This window comes from Gossypium hirsutum, chromosome D06 (genome assembly GCF_007990345.1).
Source record: "Gossypium hirsutum isolate 1008001.06 chromosome D06, Gossypium_hirsutum_v2.1, whole genome shotgun sequence".
NCBI classification, from domain to species: Eukaryota; Viridiplantae; Streptophyta; class Magnoliopsida; order Malvales; family Malvaceae; genus Gossypium; species Gossypium hirsutum.
In genome coordinates, this window is record NC_053442.1 from 47,854,074 (window position 1) to 47,876,365 (window position 22,292).

General features: G+C 34.2%; 1 non-coding gene across 1 annotated transcript; it reads right to left on the reverse strand.

Moving 5' to 3' along the window:
- Positions 1-4,449: 4,449 nt before the first annotated feature.
- LOC121218867 (small nucleolar RNA R71) lies at positions 4,450-4,556 on the reverse strand. Its single transcript, XR_005915347.1, has one exon. It is a non-coding gene; the product is annotated as a small nucleolar RNA R71 (small nucleolar RNA).
- Between the last annotated feature and the right edge of the window lie 17,736 nt (positions 4,557-22,292).

Here is a 22,292-nt window from a genome sequence, read left to right on the forward strand (position 1 = left end):
ATTTACTCGAATCTTTACAGGTTTGGAAGTCTGAGTCTGTGTATCCAATAGGAGTAAGGTCCTCCCCAGAATACACAAGCATATAATCCCTGGTTCTTTTAAGATTCCTTACTATATGCTTTACAGCTTGTTAATGCTTGAGACATAGATTCGCATGATATCACATACATAAGGCTTCCAACTGTCGAAGCATATGGAACCTTACTTATATGCTCTCTTTCTTCCGCTGTCTTAGGACAGTCATCAAAGAAAGATGAAAAGCTGATGTAGTTGGTTGAATGCCTAGCTTCACATCGGTCATTGCAAAATGTTCCAGTACCTTATCGATGTATGAGGCTTGAGATAGAGTTATCATTTTATTATTTCGGTCTCTAAAGATTCGAATTCCAAGAATATAACTAGCTTTACCCAAGTCCTTCATGATAAATTGTTGAGCTAACCATAGTTTAACTGATGACAATTCTCCTACATCGTTTTCGATAAGTAGAATATCATCAACATACAAATTGAGGAATACCACCTTTTTGTCCTTTATACACTTATAAACACAATGTTCACCAATGTTTTTCTCAAATAAAAAATTTTTGATCGTTTGATCAAATATTTTATTCCATGAGCAGGACGCTTACTTAAGTCCATAAATGGATCTTAGCAGTTTGCAAAATTTTTGCTTCTTTCCTTTGACAACATAGCCAGTGGGTTGAGCCATGTAAATGGTCTCATAAAAAAAGCCATTCAAGAATGTTGTCTTGACATCCATTTGTTAGATCTCATAATCGAGAGCAGTGACAATGAATAAGAGTATGCAGATAGACTTGAGCATGGCTACTGAAGAAAAGGTCTCATCGTTATTGATGCCTTCTTTCCCTGTGTAGCCTTTCCTTACAAGTCTAGCTTTGTGTGTTCCCACTTTCCCTTCTGCATTTCTCTTCTTCTTGTAGATCCACTTACACCCTATGGTTTAATCCTAATCGGTAAGTCTACAAGTTCCCACACCAAATTGGATTTCATAGAATCCATCTCGGCATCCATGGCTTGTTTCCAGAGCTTAGAATCAACGTCCTGCATAGCCTCATCGTAAGTGAATGGATCATCATCCTCATGATTGGCTTCTGTATTATAAATAATACCATCATAGATGAAGAAGTCTGGTTTCTTAGAAACTCTCCCACTACAATGGATTCCCCTATGTTGTTGATTATTTTTCTATAATTTTCTCGAGAATTGAACCGGTGATTGTTCTACCACTCCCGAGAGTTACTCAAGTACCACTTTACTTCGAGGCTAAAAGTTATCCATGTAGCTTTCCTCGAGGAAAGTAGCTTGAGTAGAAAATTTAATCGTATTATCTTTCATATTGTAGAATAATCCTCCTTTTGTTCCTTTTGGATATCTTACAAAGATGCACAATTCTGTCTGTGTATCCAACTTAGTGGCATTCTTATCTAGAACATGTCTGTGTATCCAACTTAGTGGCATTCTTATCTAGAACATGTGCTGGACAACCCTATATTCTAAAGTGATTTAGAGCGGGTTTCTTTCCATGACACAGTTCATAAGGTGTCTTACAAGAAGACTTGGTTGACATATCATTCAAAATATAACAATTCGTTTGTATTGCATATCCCTAGAAAAAAGTAGGAGGTTGTGAATAGTTTAACATTGAACGAACCATGTCAAGCAAGGTTCTATTCCTTCTCTTAGCTATGCCATTCTGTTGTGGAGTGTTTGACGTAGCCAATTGGGATAAAATCCCATTCTTTATGAGGTATCCTAAGAACTGATCGAACAAATATTCTCCACCTCGATCAGACCGAAGATTCTTTATGGATAAATCTAATTGCTTTTTCACTTCTACACGAAACTCTCAAAATTTATCAAAGGTTTCGATTTTGTGGTGCATTAGATGCATATATCCATATAAAGAATAGTCATCGATAAAAGTCACGTAATAATTGTAACTTCCTTGGGAACTGATGCTCATAGGACCACATACATCAGTGTACACAAGTTTTAAAGGTTAGTTGGCCCTTGTACCTTTCGCATTAAAAGACCTCTTAGTCATTTTACCTTTTAAGCAAGATTCACTTTGTGGAAGAGTAACTTCTTAAAGCATACTTAAGGGATCATCTTTCACGAGTCTAGTGATTCTTTATTGGTTAATATGACCAAGTCTTAAATGCCATAGGTACCTATCATTAGAGTTAGAAATTTTAAGCTTTTCATTCACTATTTTAGTTTGAAGAATCGAGTAGTTATTTGGTTTGATAAAGTAGAGATTATTTTCCATCCATCCATTACAGATTAAAAAATGATTTCTGTGAATAGCAATCCCTTTATTAAATGTCACAGTATAACTGTCATAAAATAAACATGCTACAAAAATTAAATTCCTCTTAGAATGATGTACATAAAACACATTCTTTAAAACAATCTTTTTAAAATAATCGAAGTGTAAAATAACTTCTCCCACTGCTTCGGCTAAAACATAGCCCTCATCTCTGGTCTGCAATGAGAAACTCCTGTCACGCATACTTCTTGTTTCACTGAACCCTTGTAAAGAAACACACGCATGTTTAGTGGCTCCAGAATCAAGAACCCAATTGTCAATTGATTCTTCCACTAAGCAAGCTTCAACCACAAAGTGTTCCATACATTTTCCTTTTTCGGCTAGGTAATCCAAATACTCCTTACAGTTTGATTTGAAATTCCCTTTCTTGAACATTTGATCTTTTTAGGATCTTTTGACTTCTTAGCCTTCTTTTTATCCATCGATAACTCTTGAAAAGAGTTATATTTTAGGTTTCTAAACTAAAGTATTTTCTTGTAATTAAGAAAATATTTTTGCATCTTAGACTTATTACTAGAGCATTACATGTTAAAGCTTGGTTTTTGTTTTAACTGTAAGTTTATGTTACTTTTAATTGTTGGAAAGAGGTATGGAAGTCTTTGGTAGTAGGTGCAGGTAAGATAAAAGAGGCAAGAAGAGGAAAAGCGAATGAAGGAGTTGAAACATTACCATGGCAAATAGTGGGATAGATTGCCAAAAAAATGTCATGGTAATTCCAAGAAGATGATGCAGCACTCAATCTACGTCACTCTTAGCCAACTATACATGTACCAGATAAATCACCCTGAAAAAATGGAGCAAAATATGTGTGCTGAAAGGGACATATCTATCCTATAAAAGGAGGAGAGAGAAGAGAAGAAGGACACACAGATTGTGAGGAGAAAAGAAAATAAGGAGAGCGGTTCCTCTCTCTTCAACAGAATCCTGTGGAGAAATTGCATGGAAAATTTTGTGACCTGTACAGGTGAAGAAAGTTAGTGTGGTTATCATTTGTGAGTCTTGTAGACATACATAAACTTAGGTAATAACTAAAGTCTAGCTTTTGAAAGAAGTAGATTGTAGCAGTAATTCTCTGGGCAGTAGTTAGTTAAAATTTTGTCATGGCATTATTATGTTATGAAAATATTCCCTGTGTAATTCCAACTTTTATGATTCAACAACAGATATATACTCTATTTATTCTTTGTGAATTGCCACGACATATAGATTGCTTTGTCATTTTTTTAATTATAATTGGTATTATTAGTTCATTCATTAATTCCCTTCATCAATTTATACTTTGTTTCTTTTGCACAGTTTAATTAGTTAAATCTACAATAAACTTTACCAATTGTAATCAATTTCCGATCCTTGTGGAGATGATACTCACTCATCATTATATTACTTGAATCGAGTGTAAACTTGCACATTTGCACTACATATTTACATGCAACAAGTTTTTGGCGTCGTTGCTGGGGATCAAAACATTGGTGAAAATTAGTTTATTAATATCTGTTAGTTTAGTTTAATTAGTTGTTTCGAATTTTCTTTTTTAGGTCTATGCTAGTGCATGCATAGAAATATTTTGGAGAATACAAAGTACAATTTTGATCCCAAGATTGAGAGAACCTTAAGGCGAAGGAGAAAAGACTTGCGAGAAATGGAAAGAATTATAAATGATCCAAGTAGAGAAGATTCAGTACCTCAGAATGGAAGGGATGCTAATATTCCTCAAATTGTAAATGACAGAGACAGACCCATCAGAGAACATGTAGTGCCAATTTTAGATGATCTGAATCCAAGACTTGTTAGGCCACACATTCAAGCTAAAAAATTTGAATTAAAGCCAGTGATGCTTCAAATGTTGCAAATTGTAGGGCAGTTCAGTGGATTGCCTATGATAGATCCACGACTCCACTTACGAATTTTTTTTGGAAGTCTGCGATTCATTCAAGCAGCAAGGTGTTCCTAAAGATGCCCTGCGACTGAAGTTATTCCCTTATTCATTACGAGATTGTGTTAGAGCATGATTAAATGCATTGTAGTCAGGTACGATGGCATCATGGAATAAACTATGTCAGAGGCTTCTACTAATATATAATCCTTCTAATATGAATGCCAAGTTGAGGAATGGTATTACATCATTTAGGCAATTAGAGGATAAAAAATTATATGAAGCATGAGAGCGATTCAAGGAGCTACTGAGAAAATGCCCAATGCATGGTTTCCAGCATTAGACACAAACGAAAATGTTTTACAATGGATTGGATGCTTATACAAGAATAGTTGTCGACGCATCTGCCAATGGGACTATACTCGATAAATCATACAACAAGGCTTATGAAATTCTGGAAAGGATAACAAATAATGATTATCAATACCCCACTACCACAGTTGGAACTGGTAGAAGAGTTGCAGGAGAAATGGAGCTTGATGCAATTACATCTCTAATAGCTCTGGTATCATCTTTAACAAATATGATTAAAACACTAAAAATGCCATTAAAACAGAGTTAGCATTTGTTTACTGTGAGAAGATCACATTTTTTTATGAATGCCCATCGAACCCAGCCTCAATCCGGGGTGGAAACAACATCCTAATTTTAGTTGGAGTAATCAAGGGATGGGAACTACCAATAATGCCATTTGACAGAATGCTGTGAGTGTACCACCTGGGTACAATCCACGAGAAAATGCCCAGCAAAATTCACCTTCAAGTTCTTCATCTATGGAAGCTTTATTGAAAGAGTATATGGCCAAGAATTATGTTATTATTCAGATCCAAACTGTATCTTTAAGAGCTTTGGAAAATAAAATAGGGCAAATTGCCACTGCATTGAATTCTAGATAGCAAGGAGCATTGTTGAGTGACACTTAGAGTTCTTGATCCCAAGGGAAGGAACAGTGCAAAGCCATTACACTTCGAAGTTGTACTCAGCTACTAGAGTTGTGAATGACACCATTATTGGAGAAGGAATTTCAAATTTTGCAAATGAAAAAGAATTCATAGTTACTAAAGGATCAAGCTACAAAGGAAATGAGCAACCAGAAAAATGCTGAAGCAGATGCAACTTGTATTGTTGATAAAAATTCCATGACAAAACAATTTACTGAAATGGAAGGAAGGCCACCGTCACTTTTTCCTCAATGGTTACAAAAATCCAAGCAAGATGTTCAATTCAAGAAATTTCTAGAGGTCTTGAAACAATTATATATTAATATACCATTTGTGGAATCATTGGAAAAAATGCCTAACTACGTGAAGTTCATGAAAGATATTTTATCAAAGAAGCGAAGGTTAGGGGAATTTAAAACTATTGCTCTCACTGAAGTGTGCATAGTAATGCTCAGAAACAAATTGCCACCAAAATTGAAGGATCTAGAGAGTTTTACTATACCTTGCTCTATTGGCAATCATTATGTAGGCAAAATATTATCTAATTTGGGTGCAAGCATAAATCTAATGCCTATGTCTATTTTCAGGAAGCTTGGAATAAGAAAGGTGAGACCCACAACTATCACACTATAGTTAGCAGATAGATCCTATGCACATCCAGAAGGTAAAATCGAAGACGTGTTGGTAAGAGTTGACAAATTTATTTTTCCAGCAAATTTAATTATTCTGGAATGTGAGGCTAATAAAGATGTACCAATCATACTTGGGAGACCTTTATTAGCAACAGGTAGAACATTAATTGCTGCCCAAAAAGGTGAATTAATTATGAGAGTTAATGATTAAAACTTTTAATGTCTTTGATGCTATAAAGTGTGCAGATACTGATGATGAATGCCATGCTATTGAGATTATTGATACAACAGTGCAAGAAATAAATGAAGATTTTTGTTCTAACAATTCATAAAATGATGCAAATGTATGTGAGTTAATTGATGTAGACATGATTAAGATCTTGATAAACTGATGGAAGTTCAGCAAATTTGAAATGGATCAAAGAGAAGTTTCGAATCATTAAATTTTTCTGATCATTCTTTTAAACCTCATCAACCATCCATAGAAGACCCTCCTAGGCTGGAATTGAAGCCTTTTCCAGTACATTTGAAGTATTCATAGCTGGAAGATAACAACATATTGCCAGCAGGTATCTTTGCTGAGTTAACAACAAATCAAAAGGCTCAATTATTGAAAGTTTTAAGGAAATCTAAGAAAGCCTTGGGGTGGTCAATTGCAGATATCAAGGGAATTAGTCCAACAATTTGCATGCACAAGATAATACTGGAGGATTGGCATGGATAATCTATTGAGCAACAGGGGAGACTAAATCTCATCGTGAAAGAAGTTGTGAAAAAAAGAGATTATCAAATGATTGGATGCTGAAATCATATACCCAATTTCTAATAGTTCTTGGGTGAGCCCTATTCAGTGTGTACCTAAAAAGGAGGTGTCACTGTGGTAAGCAATGATAGCAACGAACTTATTCCCACTTGTACTATTACGAGAGGAAGGGTTTGTATGGATTATCGAAAACTAACAAAGCAACAAGGAAAGACCGTTCCCCTCTGCCATTTATCGATCAAATGTTAGATAAACTAGCGAGGAAAGCCTTCTACTGCTTTCTTGATGGATACTCAGGGTAAAATCAGATTGCCATAGCTTCTGCTGATTAAGAGAAGACCACATTCACATGCTCCTATAACTTTTCAATATTGCATGACGGCAATATTTTCAGACATGGTAGAGAAATTCATAGAAATCTTTATGGATGATTTTTTGGTGTTTGGCAATACATTTGAAGACTGTTTGCAAAATCTGGAGTTAGTTATTTGTCGATGTCAAGAAAACAATCTTATGCTAAATTGGGAAAAATGCCACTTCATGGTCTGTGAAGGTATGGTTCTGAGACATAAGATTCCACAGCAAAGAATTGCCGTTGGGGAAGAAAAAATTGAGTTTATTGAGAAATTGCCACCACCTACTTCAGTAAAAGGTAACCGAATCTTCCTCGGTCACGCAGGATTCTATTGTTGATTTCCAAAATATCCAATCCCTCTTTGCACATTATTGGAACAAAACAAATATTTTAATTTTGATGGGCCATGCTTACAAGCATTTGAGGAATTGAAGAAGCGATTGATCACAACACCAATAGCCACTGCACTAGACTGGGCTTTACCATTCAAACTGATGTGTGATGCAAATGACTTTGCCGTATGAGCAGTCTTAGGAAAAAGAAAGTCCAAGGTATTTCATGCTATATACTATGCCAGTTGTACGTTGATAGATTCACAGCTAAATTACACTACCATTAAGAAGGAGTTGTTAACTATAGTATTTTCCTTTGAAAAATTCAGAGCTTATCTCGTGGGCACTAAAGTCACAGTGTATACGGACCACTCTACTATTAAGTACTTGGTGACCAAGAAAGATGCCAAACCCAGATTAATTCGATGGATATTATTGCTGCAGGAATTTGATCTAGAGATTAGAGATAGGTAGGGAACAGAAAATCAAGTGGTTGATCATTTATCTTGCTTGGAAGTAAGGAATGAAGATGGTGATAGTCATACGATTAAAGATGAATTCCCTAATCAGCAGTTGCTGGTTGCCATGGCGTTACCATGGTATGCTGATGTTTTTAATTTTTTGGTCAGTGGATTGCTGCCACCCAAGCTCTCTAGTCAAGGAAGAAGGAAATTCCTCCACAATGTTAAGTAGTACTACTGAGATTGATTTAGAGTGTTCTGCACCACTGTCATTCAACACCGTATGGAAGCCACTTTGGGGGATATACAAACTGCTGCAAAAGTTCTCTAATTTGGTTTTTATTAGCTGAGCATGTTTAAAGAGGCTCATGAATTCTATAAAGTCTATGATCACTATCAAAGAACTGGAAATCTATCCTGGAGATATGAAATGCCCGTGCAAAATATTTTAGAAGTGGAACTATTTGATGTTTGGGGAATTGATTCTATGGGGCCATTTCCACCCTCTTGGGGCAATATATTTATACTAGTCGATGTTGATTACATCTCCAAGTGGGTTGAAGTTGCTGCTCTACTAGCAAATGATGCCAAATCGGTACTGAAATTTCTTCATAAAAATATTTTTATGCGGTTTGGGACCTCTCATACTTTAATCAGTGATGAAGGTTTACACTTTGATTGCAAGTTAGTTGCCAATGCTCTTAACAGATATGGGGTGTGACATAAAATTGCCACGGAATATCATCCTCAAATGAATGGACAAGCAGAAATCTCTAATAGAGAGATTAAACAAATTCTGGAGAACGTAGTCAATCCCAACTAAAAAGATTGGTCAGTAAGACTGGATGAAGCTTTATGGGAATATCGAACAACTTTTAATACACCATTGGCTATGTCACCTTTCTAGCTTGTTTATGGTAAACCATGCAACTTGCCTGTTGAACTGGAACACAAGACATTTTGGGCTATCAAGAAACTGCATATGGATTGGAAATATGCTGGAAATAATCGTTTATTGAAGCTGAATGAGAAAGAAAAATTTTGAACTCAAGCCTATGAAAATGCCAAGCTGTATAAAGCAAAGACCAAATAATGGCATGACAACAAAATTTTGCCACGATATTTTGTTCCTGAACAACAAGTCTTGCTTTTCAATTCCAAGCTTCAATTGTTTCTTGGAAAATTAAAGTCTCGGTGGTCGGGTCCATTCGAAGTTGTTCAGGTATATCCTCATGGAGCGGTAGATGTCAAAGACGAACAAAATGGGTCTACTTTCAAAGTCAATGGCCAACAGTTAAAGCATTACTTTGGAGCTTCTAGAATTCGTGATAAAACTTCCATAATTTTTAAACTAATTAATATTTCTCTCCTGCACTGTTTATTCAATTATTTTATTTTTAATTTCTTTGTTTTAGTTGAATCAATAAATTTATTCAACTTTTATTTTCTTTTTGTTGCAGGTACGTTGCGGCCTAGGTTTGTAGGCATTAACCCACTCATTCTATTAGCCACTTTTTAGTTTAATAAATTTACTTAGTATTTCCTTTTTCTTGCTTAAATATTTACTATTACTTATGCCAAACCATGATTAAGGCCCAATCTTATCACCCTAGCCGGTTCAGTTTCCTCTTCACTATTACCTTCAATTTATTTCTATGTTATTTTGCTCTCTGTTTTCATCCAAAACTTTTAAAGGTCTCATTTTGTTTCACCCTTATAGTTACCATCTTCTTTTCAATGGGTCGTCAAGCACCATTTACTTCTACTGCTGCATAGCCGTGTACATTCTTCAGTAATACAATAGAAACCAAATACCATAACAACATCTCCAAGCGCCCTCTGTGCCTGGAAAAAGGATTCTTTTCTTAGGATGCCCCTTTTATGGGATATATTGAAGCCATTTCCTCAGTCGTGGAGCAACATGGATGGTAGATTTTCTTTCTCTATCCTGACATTTTTTTCCCTAAATTAGTAAAGGAGTTTTACCAGGCCCAATGCTGCTGCTCCATCAACATCTAAGAATGCATTTGAGCAGAAGGTGGTCGAGACTCTAGAGGTCTTGCAGCAACAGAAATTGGAAAAAAAGTAAAATATGATGGCCATTGATCTTGGCAAAGCTCAACAATTAATGGCAATATTCTAGGGCTATGTTATAAGAAGGGAAAAAGCCATTAAGAAGCCCCTTTAAAATAACTTTACTTTTCCCATGCCCGTATTCCCTATTTTTCTGAAGAAACTGTTGTTAGAACTAGATGATGAAGAACCTACCACAACAGAAAAAGAGGGAGGGGAACAATAAACTGAATCTGTACATATCGAGTCTGACAAAGAGGAAGATGAGCGACAACATACTTCTACACCACCTACCACTGCCACCACATTAAGATCGAAAGCACCTATGACCAGACAAGAACATGTAGTTCATCAACTGATTGATGAAATCACGAAATCAAATTCTGATGATGAAGAAAAGGTGCATATTAATAAGCTTAAAAAGAAGCGTTACAAGACAACTGTGGGAAAAGTAGTTCAAGCTAATAGTGGTGAGACAGAGAGCCAGCAGTGTTACAAACGTGCAGCCAAGAAGTCAACCAAACCAAATTAAGAGTAACAAATATTCTGTCCAAGCTTTTATTTCTCATTCATTCATGCATTCATTTTTGTTTGTCATTGCATTTCCATATTTGTAAATATGTGTTTTGTTTTCTGACTTTTTTCATTTTTTTATGCATTGAGGACAATGCATCCCTTAGGTTTGGGGGTGTGTTGTGCATATAGGTTGCATTAGATATGTATGTTCATATTTGTTGTTTTTTCATTTATTTTGCCATGACATACAATTGCCAAATAATTGCTAGACTTTGCTAAGTATATTTTTTCTATGATATTCGATGAGGATAATAACTCTTTGATAAATTTAGAAAATTGTTCGAGTAATTAGGTCTGTTTAGCTTAGTATAGCTATTTGAAATTGATTCTTAAGAGTAGAATAACTTACTTATAAGTGCAATTAGTTTATAGTCGGTTTCTTTTAATACACTTAGTATTTCTTGAACCTAAATTCAGTAAGCTGACAGTAACAAATAATGTTTATCATGGTAAAATACATTGAACACTCTATTATTTGGGATCTATTGAGTAGGTCAGTAATTTTTTGTCTACTCCATTAAATTTTTGATTAGAAAAACAGTTTCAAATAAGAGTGATTAAAAAAAAAGTAGGGACACTCCACTGTAGTGTTAGGTTGAGTAGTTAAGGAGGTAGTTGTTTGCTCCATTCATCTTTTAAGTAAAAAGCATGAGCTTCATGAGTGAATTCCATTCAAATTGTGGCATGATCTAATATCTGACAATCTAGTGTTTGCTTTATTGAGGTTGTTAAGTACAAAAATCATGCAACAAGATGAATTCCTTAGAATTTTTTTAATATGCAGAGAATAGAATTTGTTGTAAATAGAGAAACTGACTTTAGAGGATAGTTATACTAAGTATGTGAAGAGATGCTTGCCATAATCAGAATTGTATGAAACTTTTAGGATTTTTTTTATTTCTTTTGGTAATATTTTCTACACCTCACTTGCTAAACATTCCTACAAAATTTGAACCAATTTTCTAAATACAAGATTGCTAAGAATAGAGGTATAAAATATATTTCAGATAGTCCAGTGATGTATTTGGTAATTGTAATGTTTTGGCAAACTCATGCATACCTGCATTCATGCAATCTCATACATATTTACTTGGAGACAAGCAATAATTCAAGTTTAGGGGTGTCATAACTCTTGAAAAGAGTTATATTTCAGACTTCTAAACTGAAGTATTTGCTTGTAATTAAGAAAACATGTTTGTATCTTAGACTTATTACTAGATCATTACATACTAAATCTTGGATTTTGTTTTAACCGTAAATTTATGTTACTTTTAATTATAGGAAAGAGATTTGATAGTCTTTGGTAGTAGGTGCGGGTAGGATGGAAGAGGCAAGAAGAGGAAAATAGAACGAAAGAGGTGAAACATTGCCATGGTAAATGGTGAGATAGATTGCCAATAGAAATGTCATGGAAATTCTAGGAAGATGATGCATCACTCAATCCACGTCACTTTCAGCTAGCTATATGTGTACCAGATAAATCACTCTGAAAAAGAGGAGAAAAATATATGTGGTGAGAGAGACATATCTACCCTATAAAAGGAGGAGAGAGAAGAGAAGAAGCACATAAAGATTATAAGGATAAAAGAAAAGAAAAAGAGTGATTCCTCTCACTGCAACAGAATCCTGTGCAGAAACTACATAGAAAATTTAGAAGAGAATAAGAGGGTAGCAGCTAAAAAGAGGAGATTACAATCACGAAAAAAGGGAAGAGAAATCTGCACTGGGTTTTGCGAAAAGTCTTGAAAAGCTAGAGTGTAGTGAAAACTTCCTACAGTTCTACCTTTGTTCTATTTTTCTTGGTTTTAATTTTTATGATTCGTAAAACTTGAAGAATGTTGATGAATGATTTAATTTTGGATTTCATTACCCAACCCATAAGCTAATTATCTTTGGGTTGGAATTATGTAGGTGAATATTGAATTATCTGTAATGCCCATGATATGATTTTGATTAAAATTATTGTTTCAGCGATTTATGCTTATTTGGAATGCATGCATGCAAGCTTTAGACATAGTTCACTGTATGTTATGTTCTTAGATGGATTTGAATCTGAAAGAATTAATACATAAAATTATTAATCGATTGATACAGGTGAGTATTCGAAAGAATAATTGTAGCACTCTAGACATAGAAGTTACGATTTGTATAGCTTAAGGACGTTAGTGTGGTTATGATTTGTGAGTCTTGTAGACATATACAAATTCAGGATAATAACTAAAGTCTGACTTTCGAAAGAAGTAGACTGCAGTAGTAATTTTCTTGGTAGTAGTTAGTCAAAATTTTGCCATGACATTATTATGTTATGAAAATATTCCCTGAGTAATTCCAACCTTTATCATTCAACAGCAGAAGTACTATCTACTTATTCTTAGTGAATTGCCAAGACATTTAGATTGCTTTGTCATTTTTAAGTTATAATTGTTATTATTAGTTCATTCATTAATTCCCTTCATCAATTTATACTTTGTTTCTTTTGCAGTTAAATCTACAGTAAAACTTTACCAAATGTAATCAATTTTTGATCATTGTGGAGACGATACTCACTCATCATTATATTACTTGAATCGTTGTGTAGACTTGCACATTTGCATTACATATTTACACGCAACATCTACACAAGGTGGAATTGAAGACTTAGTTTTTTCCCTTAGCTTTCTATTTCCCTCTAGAGGACGAGGGGCCCATAGCTAAGTTTGTCTCAAGTTTCTCCTGGACCAACTTACCACTATTTAGCATCAACTCATAAGATTGTAATTCCTTCATGAGCTGAGTCAAGGTAAGCGCCTTGTTCCTTAAGTTGTAAGCGGCTCTAAAACCAGGAAACTCTTGGTTAAGGATTTGCACTTTATTTCAATTTGGTTGTTCACATCTAGTTTAGCCCTATTGTCCTCCGCTTCCGCAAAGAATCCCATAAGCTTAAGTATATGTTCTTTGACTAGAGTGTCATTTTCTGTTGTGAATTCATCAAATTTGTAATAGAGAATTGTCGAGCCTATGGGACTTGGCCTCCGAGCAAATCTTCCAAATTTGTCATGCCCTCTTTGGCAATACATAAATTCTTGTGTTGCTTTTACAACACACTACTCATTCTCGCTAACATATAACATCGAGCAATCGAGTCAGAATCTCTTTAGCAATTTCTCGCTTTGGACTGAGCTTCGAGAGGGCACGTTTTGTCAAAAACAAATTTGTGTTTCTCACATTTGAGAAGTATCGGCAAGTTCTGTTTCTATTCTCAAAAGTTATCTCCATTTAATTTATTCTTAGTAAAGAATGCAGTATAGTGCATGCGTCTTGTATTAAAACCTTGAAAAAAAATTTTGTTGCTACGATCATTTTCACACCCATCAACCATGTTACCTTGGGGTCCCATGATTAACTAGTAAGAACATGAATTACATCCAATCAGTTCGTAAATCTTAATTCTCAAGACTCCACACAAACTAACGACCGTTTATTATTTGACCATCATCTCTAGCTTAAATATCATTTCTTGGGAAACTATTTAATAAGAGATGATCTTGAGTGTGTAACCATTGACTCAACACCCATCATGAACATGTTCATTTGTGAGTCATCTTGGGACAATCTCTCTGAAATTCATGCATGACTAGTTGTCCTTAAAAGGAAATCTCATCTAGTGAACCCACATAACAGACTCTACCTTATGGTGTAGCCAGGGTAGGAACCGGGTCGAAACCTTATCGTGCTATCACTTAGGGACCATCAATAGAGGCCGTAGGTTTTGGTCAAGACCTTCTACCACTCAATATTTTAAAAACATGAAAGGTTTTTTTTATCCCAAATTTCAAGAATGATCTTACAATAGTCCTAGTGGCATTCTTACCTAATCTAAATGACATGTTTGCAATGTATGCATAGTATGATATGGAAATTTTATCCATTCACAAGAATCAATCAATCTTAAAACAAACAATTTTGATTCTTCACAGTTTTTCTTTTAAGCGAAAAACTGAAGAAGTGAATGCAAACCGTACACCAGGTAGGGTCTCAAGAAAGAATGGTGAGCCAAATTTGACCGCTAAAAAACCAAGACTTTCCTAAATAGCCAATCCTAGACATGCACCTTCTCATAACCACACTTCTCACATTTATCAAATAACCTAAAGAAGTGAATAGAACAATACAAGACATGTATTTTTCTCACTACCACACTTATTATTTTTAATCGATCAACTATGAATCATCTCATATATATATCACAATTATAACATTACATAATATAAATATGATAAAAAATTATAAAATAAATATATAATGAGATAGATAATTAAAATAAAATTGCCATCCAAGGTTTTCATTGTTCTATTTCTAGAAAATAAAATTACATAATGTTTTCGCCACTAGGCATTGGTTTTCAACCGTATTGAATCTTTTCCTCCTCATGGATTCCTTTTGAAAAAATTACATTTAAGTCCTATGTCCATTTTCAGCTCACAAGAATTCTATGAATTTTAAAAAAAATATATAACAAATATATAATATCTCATCTATTCCCATATATAACTCAAAACATGTATAAGATCTAAAGAATGCCACTTTCTATGTAATGAAATCATTCAAGAAGAAGAGAAATTTATTTTGATTATTTATTCATACTTATAGATAGAACACAACCTGGCTCATGATACCAATTGTTGGAAAACGCAGCGAAAAATAAATTTAGGGAAAAACCAGAGTTTTAAATTTTTTTTCAAAACAAGATCTTGGCTGTGATATCTAGAGTAATAAAAACTTAATCAAAACTATACCTTTTTAATTCATTTAGGATGAGTGCTTCGACCGAGTAGTCTTCTCTGCTACCCTCAAGCTCACGTCTACCGAGTGTGGGCTCGCTTCGAATCAAAAAATTTTTCACGAAAATTACCAATGGGGTAATTTTGTAATTTCTCTAAAATTTTGGGTCAAGTTGTAAATCAGAAAAATATCTCTGGAAATTTTCTGGAATAATCTCTTCAAAGAATTTTCTCTCTACAACTTTCTCTTGAATTCAATTGTATATAAATAATGACCCAAGGCTCTCTTTATATAGGGAGAGTTTGGAAAGTTCAACTATAGTTAAACTTAATCACTTTAATATTAAATTAATATAATATTTGTCAAGATAAATATTAGATTAAATTTAATATTAAATCTTATTAAAATAATAGAACATTTATCTACAAGGTAAACATTAAATTAAATTTAATATTAAGATAATCACTCTAATATTAAATTAATAAAATACTATTAAGATAAGTATTAAATTTAATTTAATATTAAACTATTAAAATAATATTATTTTTGGAATAATTAATCTGAAATCAAAATCTCTGGTAGAATTCCAGTAAGAGTGTAACTCTTCCACTATTCAACCATCGATGACCAACCGTCGTCGGCTACCGGGACGCTATCGTTGCAGCCACCAATACCACCATGTCTGGTGATGTAGGTGCGACACCCTTACGGTACCCCGAGCCAGTTCAGCTGCTGCTGGTTCAGTCTCGATCAATGATGAGCCAAAGTGTCCAATCTAGCCACTGGTTGGACCGTTAACCCGATTTTACATATCGGGCCCGGTTCAACTAGTTTTTGGGTATTGGACTTGATTTTGGGCTATTGGGCCCAATTTATGATGTCAAGTTCAATTTTCAAGTTCAATTACCCATTGTGCCAATTGTCTGACTTGAAAATTAGCTTCTAAAAGTATTATATTAATTTTAATTGATTTGATTAATTTAATTTTACTTGATCAAAATTAATTTTACCAAAAATCACTTAGATTTTCTAAATTAATTTCTCAAGAAAATTCTTTAATCAATTTCTCCAGTTGAACAATTCTTACGACCACCTAATTTAATTCTACATCGAATAAATTGACTCAATTAAATTATTCCCAAAGTCGTAGAATTTTGTTCTGATTCAAATGCAATCTAATCAAGCTTTTGTTGAGCTAGCGGAGGGACCAATCGGACATATACAAGTAGGCTCTAGTGATTGCAATTATGTCCAAAAGCATTGTTCTGATAATTCGAAATTACTTAATCATGGAGTCAGTCTAAAAAAAGTACCATGATTAAAAACTCCTTATTATGTACTATTTACGAAAGCAATTCATCCAATTGTTTTGTCCAATGACCTAGTCAAGTATGTGTTACCCTCATACGATATCATTGATTCCTTTGAGTTAAATCAGTTCACTCAATACTATCCTATTTTATCTCATTGTCACCATTGTGTCTTCTTAATGATTAATATGACCACTGCCAACAAATGACTGTGATAAATTGCTTGTTCGAGAACAAGCAACCTATGGCCACGTTTCATATTTATCAATCCACACAATGTTAATGAGATGATATCATTAACTTTTTAATTGAGCTGTGAATTCCACTGTTACTAGTAAAGCCATGCCATGCACAAGTCATGTACCCAACATACTGGCTATGGGTGTAACACTCTTAGCCCGTATTTGTTGCCGGAATAGGGTTATAGAGCATTACTAGAATTTACATTTCAAAACTATCAAAAATATAAATCATTTACTTCACAACATCAATCATAACAAATTCCATTCATAACATACATATTGTCCCTTATATGAGCCATTGAGCCCGAAAAACACATTCAGAAACAAATCAAAAACATTTAGAATATTTTTAGAAAAGATGAAATTTTCAAACTGCAAGGGTCACACTGCAGAGACACATGCCAATGTCTCAGGCCGTGTGGGCATTTGAAATAGGGACACACGGTCGTGTTTCAGCCTGTGTAACTCTCTAACTTGGGCCACACGGCCAAGCCATATGCCCATGTGCCAGGTCGTGTAACTCTCGAAATGCAACCTTTAGAAACCTATAGGGGACACACGACCATGTCACATAGCATTGTATCACACACGGCTCTGGTCTTGTGGAGAAAAAATATGTCATTTCCAAGCCAATTTTCTCACCCAATCATGCATACACCTACAACTAATTTTCCACATATAATCAAGCATCCCAAAGTGTACCAAACCATGCACCAACAAGCTATCCAAATAAAGTATATGTTCATACAACCAATATGCCCAAAAGGCACCTCAATCACAACAATTAAACATGTATAACCATATGCATAGTTTAGCCAAAACTTACCATTTGGTTCACATATAAAATTCACATCCAAATTTACCATTTAACAATTAGCATAAATATTCATATATGACAACTACATTTTTCATACCAATATAACTTCCATCATAAGACCACATACATATATCAACATATCAACCATTCAAAGTACCAAATCTACAAGCCAAAACATAATGGCTAAAACATCAACCAAAACACCTATACATGTGCATATTTAACCACTTATCACTGAACCTATTTTCATGCCAAAACATGACATAATTGATACATAACAACCATACCAATTTTGGTCATTTCAAAACATACACCAATTTGACCATATTAACCACAACCAACAAGCTATCAATAGTACCTTAAGTACCTCAAATCCAAGGCAACATTTCATGTCATAATCATCAACCAAAATGACATATATATACCAAACTCATCAATTAAACATTAGACATAGTCCACCTATACATGTCATTATAACCTTAACCAGGACATCAAAATCTACCGATATAATCGTTGGAAAGTGTGATAGATCTTCCACGAGCTTTCAACCCGATCGAGCTTCCGATATTCTAAAAAGTAAAGGAAAGAAAACCATATAAGTAATGAATGCTTAGAAAGCTCGTATAAACCATAAGCATAATATTACATTTCAATAATGAACATTATAGGTAAAATCTAAATCTATACCAATGCCTTAAGATTTACCAAACCATATTTACCAACTCGTAAGTGAGTAAATTCATTTATGTCACACATATTTATAATTCATAACATGAAAGGATTTTATGGAACGTAATGTATAACCATCAACCTTTTTATAAAATTATACACCTCTCAATTTACTTACTTTCCTTTCTGTTCCCAATACTTTTCATAAGCCTCAACAACATTTTTAATTCTCAATTCAGTGTATTTATTCATGACATCGATAGATTCACTCAAAGCATAAGAAATTTACTATCATACGGATACATAATTTATCTCATTAAACCTTTATATAACATCATAATACATCCCAATTACGTACTTACCATATCATTCCCTTTTCTTACCTATTTTATATGCATAGTACAAGCATAATCATAAACATCAATCAAACCCACAAGTTTGGCATAAGCCTAAGCATCCACACTAAACATGTTAGCATACATGGTATAAATCATAGGCCAAAATAACCTATATAGCCATTGATCTCGACATGAACCATTAGAAATTGTCACCTATCTCAACTTTCATAATTTCCATGTGACAACATATCAAGGATATTCATATGGTTTCATGTCTTAATTCATACCATTTGATTTTCCACTTCATTTGCATAACACATAAGACATAAATGTAGAATCACTTAAATCATACTTTTCATAATCATGAATGTTCTTACTTGAATCATCAATACATCATACCTTTCTATAATTGTTGTAGTGAAATCAATCGAAACACTTACCAGTTGATCCCTTTTCGTACTCATTGAACCACTTAGAATAATACAGGGTACGTGGGAAAGCTCACACAAAGTGTGCTAAACATATCGTCGTAGCTCACATGAGTTGTAAAATGGGTCTGCTCACACAAGGGATGTAAGCTATACGATGCTGCTCACACAAGCTGTTGAGTATCCACAACTAATGTCAGACCTCAGCCACCGGTAGGACATTCAAGACCAGCATCTGAAACATGGTAACCTGGGTCCGCTCACACAAGTTTTTGGTTGGAACGTAGCTACACGGTGCTGCTCACACAAGCTATCAAGTAACCGCAACACATGCCAGAAACTCAGCCACCAGTAGGATGTTCAGGACTAGCACCGAAACACTATAACCCTAATGACATGTCATTTGTATCCTATATATTCCTAAAGTTCAGACGGGGCTCAATAATCGTCGTACGTCGTTAAATTTACGTCGTCCCACAATATGATCACTTGTATAATAACATATATATTGATTCATTTCAATAAAATCATATATTAAGATTCAATTTAATCAAAATTATACATAATAATTTTCATACGAACTTACCTGGCTAAATTGCAGAAATACCAAAGTTCAAAGGCATTTTGATAATTTTCTATTTTCCTCAATTTTCCACATGATCTTGATATGCATCAAATGAAACATGACCGAAAGCTTCATCTCAACAACCATGGTGTTTTCGGTTGTTGAAGAAGAAACCAAAAAGATGATATCAAATTAACCTTTATTTTATTTTATTTTATTTTATTTTATCAAATTACCATTTTAACCTTGGTTAATAAACAAATAAAACACCAATTTCATGACTATAATTGTCCATCACATAAATATATGACATAATTACCATCAAAGGAAGGTTTAATTTCATAATTGGTCCTTCAATTAAATTAAGTTCTAACTAATTAAACTCATTTACAATTTAATCCTAAACTAATTAGGACTAAAAGACAATCCAAAAGCTAGTGGATTCAATCATAACAGCACCGCTTGGAAACTTTGACCATGGTTTAATTACCATTTAAGTACCTTTTCATTTATTCAATTAACCAGTTAATCACTCAAATCAAATAGTGATCAAATTTTACATCTTTTACAATTTAGTCCTTTTTAATTAATTAACCATTGAAACGTTAAAATTTTTCAATGAAACTTTAATACCACCTTAATGACACTCTGTATATATTTATAAAATATTTATGGCTCAGTTTATAGAAATGAGGCCCTGATACCTCATTTTATAAAACCATTTGATCTTAGGGTCTTACCACTTGAACTTAATAAATCGCTTATATAACAAAAATCACTATATCAAATAAAATTTTAAAATCATGTTTGAATCATAAATATTAAATAATAATATTTATGAACTTACTCGTCAGATTTGATGGCCCCGAAACCACTATTTCTGACACCACTAAAAAACGAGCTATTATAATGGGCTCGATCATGTTTAGAGCATAAGCCTCCACTTATATAAAAGCACATGAGTTGCATACGCATGGTTAGTGACTAACTCAGGATTTAGGTAAACCACACTATAAATGTCACAAGTGAATTAATTCACAAACGGATTCAGAATTAATTCATCTTAGGTCCAGTCGAATGTATCATTCTACCAATGAATACACCTATGTCTCTACTCGTGGAGTCAACTACTCCGATAGAAAAGACTAGCCATCTCACCAATTGGAATTGTAGACGGCATAATAATCATTCTCAGTATTTGAATCAAATGCTAGCTTTGATTCTTTTATGGGATTATGGACTCATTTAGATTATCTTCTTAAGTAAGTTGTCTTTTTTGCAATGTAAACGTTCTTTATAATGCCACTTATCTTCAGTTTGAACTTTAGACGATCAATGAGCTAATCTTTGCTTATCGCAATTTCACTATGCATGCAAAATATAAAAGACATAAATGCAAAAGACATAATAGTGAAATGTGAAATTAACTTTATTATTTATTCATTATTCAAATAAATAGAAAAATGTTGCATGTTTACTACAATATGGGCACATTTCCGAACATTATCTTTCTCTCACTGAGTTCCAACCAACAGGTGGGAGATCTATATCTTCTTCCATATAGTACTTTGAAAGGCGACATTCCCGGGCTGGTATAATGATTGTTATTGTATGCAAACTATGCCAAAGAAAGGTGTTTTTTTGTAGTTTAATCCAAAATCTATTACACAACTTCTGAGCATGTCTTCAGGAACTTGAATTACTCTTTCTAATTGCCCATGTATATGAGGATGAAAGGGAGTACTGAACCTAACTTAGTTCCTAAGGATTCTTGCATATTTCCAAGATCTCAACGTGAACCTTGGATCTCGACCTAACACTATGGATATTGGTATACTGTGGAGGCATACAATTTCAGATATATAGGGTTTCGCCAATTTTTCTTATGAATAGTGTGTGCGTACTAGCAGGAAATTGGCTGACTTAGTAAGCCAATCTACAATCACCCAGACTGCGTTCTTTTTAGTACGACTGAGAGGAAGACACGAAGTGAAATCTATGATGATTTTATCTCACTTCTACTCAGGAATTTCTAGAGGATATAGCTTCTCTGAGGGGACTTGATGTTCTATCTTTACTTGCTGGCATGTTAGACAACTCAAGACATACAATACAAACTTCTTAAATCATGATATATCTTAGTGCTTCCTGGATGAAGGGAGAAGGGCCCTTGGTAAGCCTCTAACAATTCTTGCTTCAAATTATTTCTTGCTGGAACATATAGTCTTCCCATAAATTAAAGTTCACTATCTTTTTCCAAACTTAAGTTCGTTGCTTCACTAGACGCCATCTGTCTCTTCTACTCATCACACTTCGTATCTTTTAACTGTTCTTCTAGAATCTGGGAAAGAAAGATAGGTCGAATAGTCAATTCTACAAGAAGCAATCCATCGTCTACAAGGAAAACATTCATTCGAAGGGATGCCACAACTACAACAGCTTTCCTGCTTAAAGCATTAGCCACTATGTTAGTCTTTCTAGGATGGTACTCGATTGTCAAGTTGTAGTCTTACTATCTCCATCCAACATCGTTGGCATAGATTTAAATCCTTCTGAGTCATTAGGTACTTTAAGCTCCTATGGTCTGAGAACACGCAACATTTCTCCCCATAGAGATAGTGTATCCAAAATTTTAGTGCTAGCACCACAACTGCTAGTTCCAAGTCATGTGTTGGATAGTTATTCTCATGCAGCTTGAGCTAGCGAGATGCATACGCCACAATCTTCCTTCTTTGCATGAGCACAC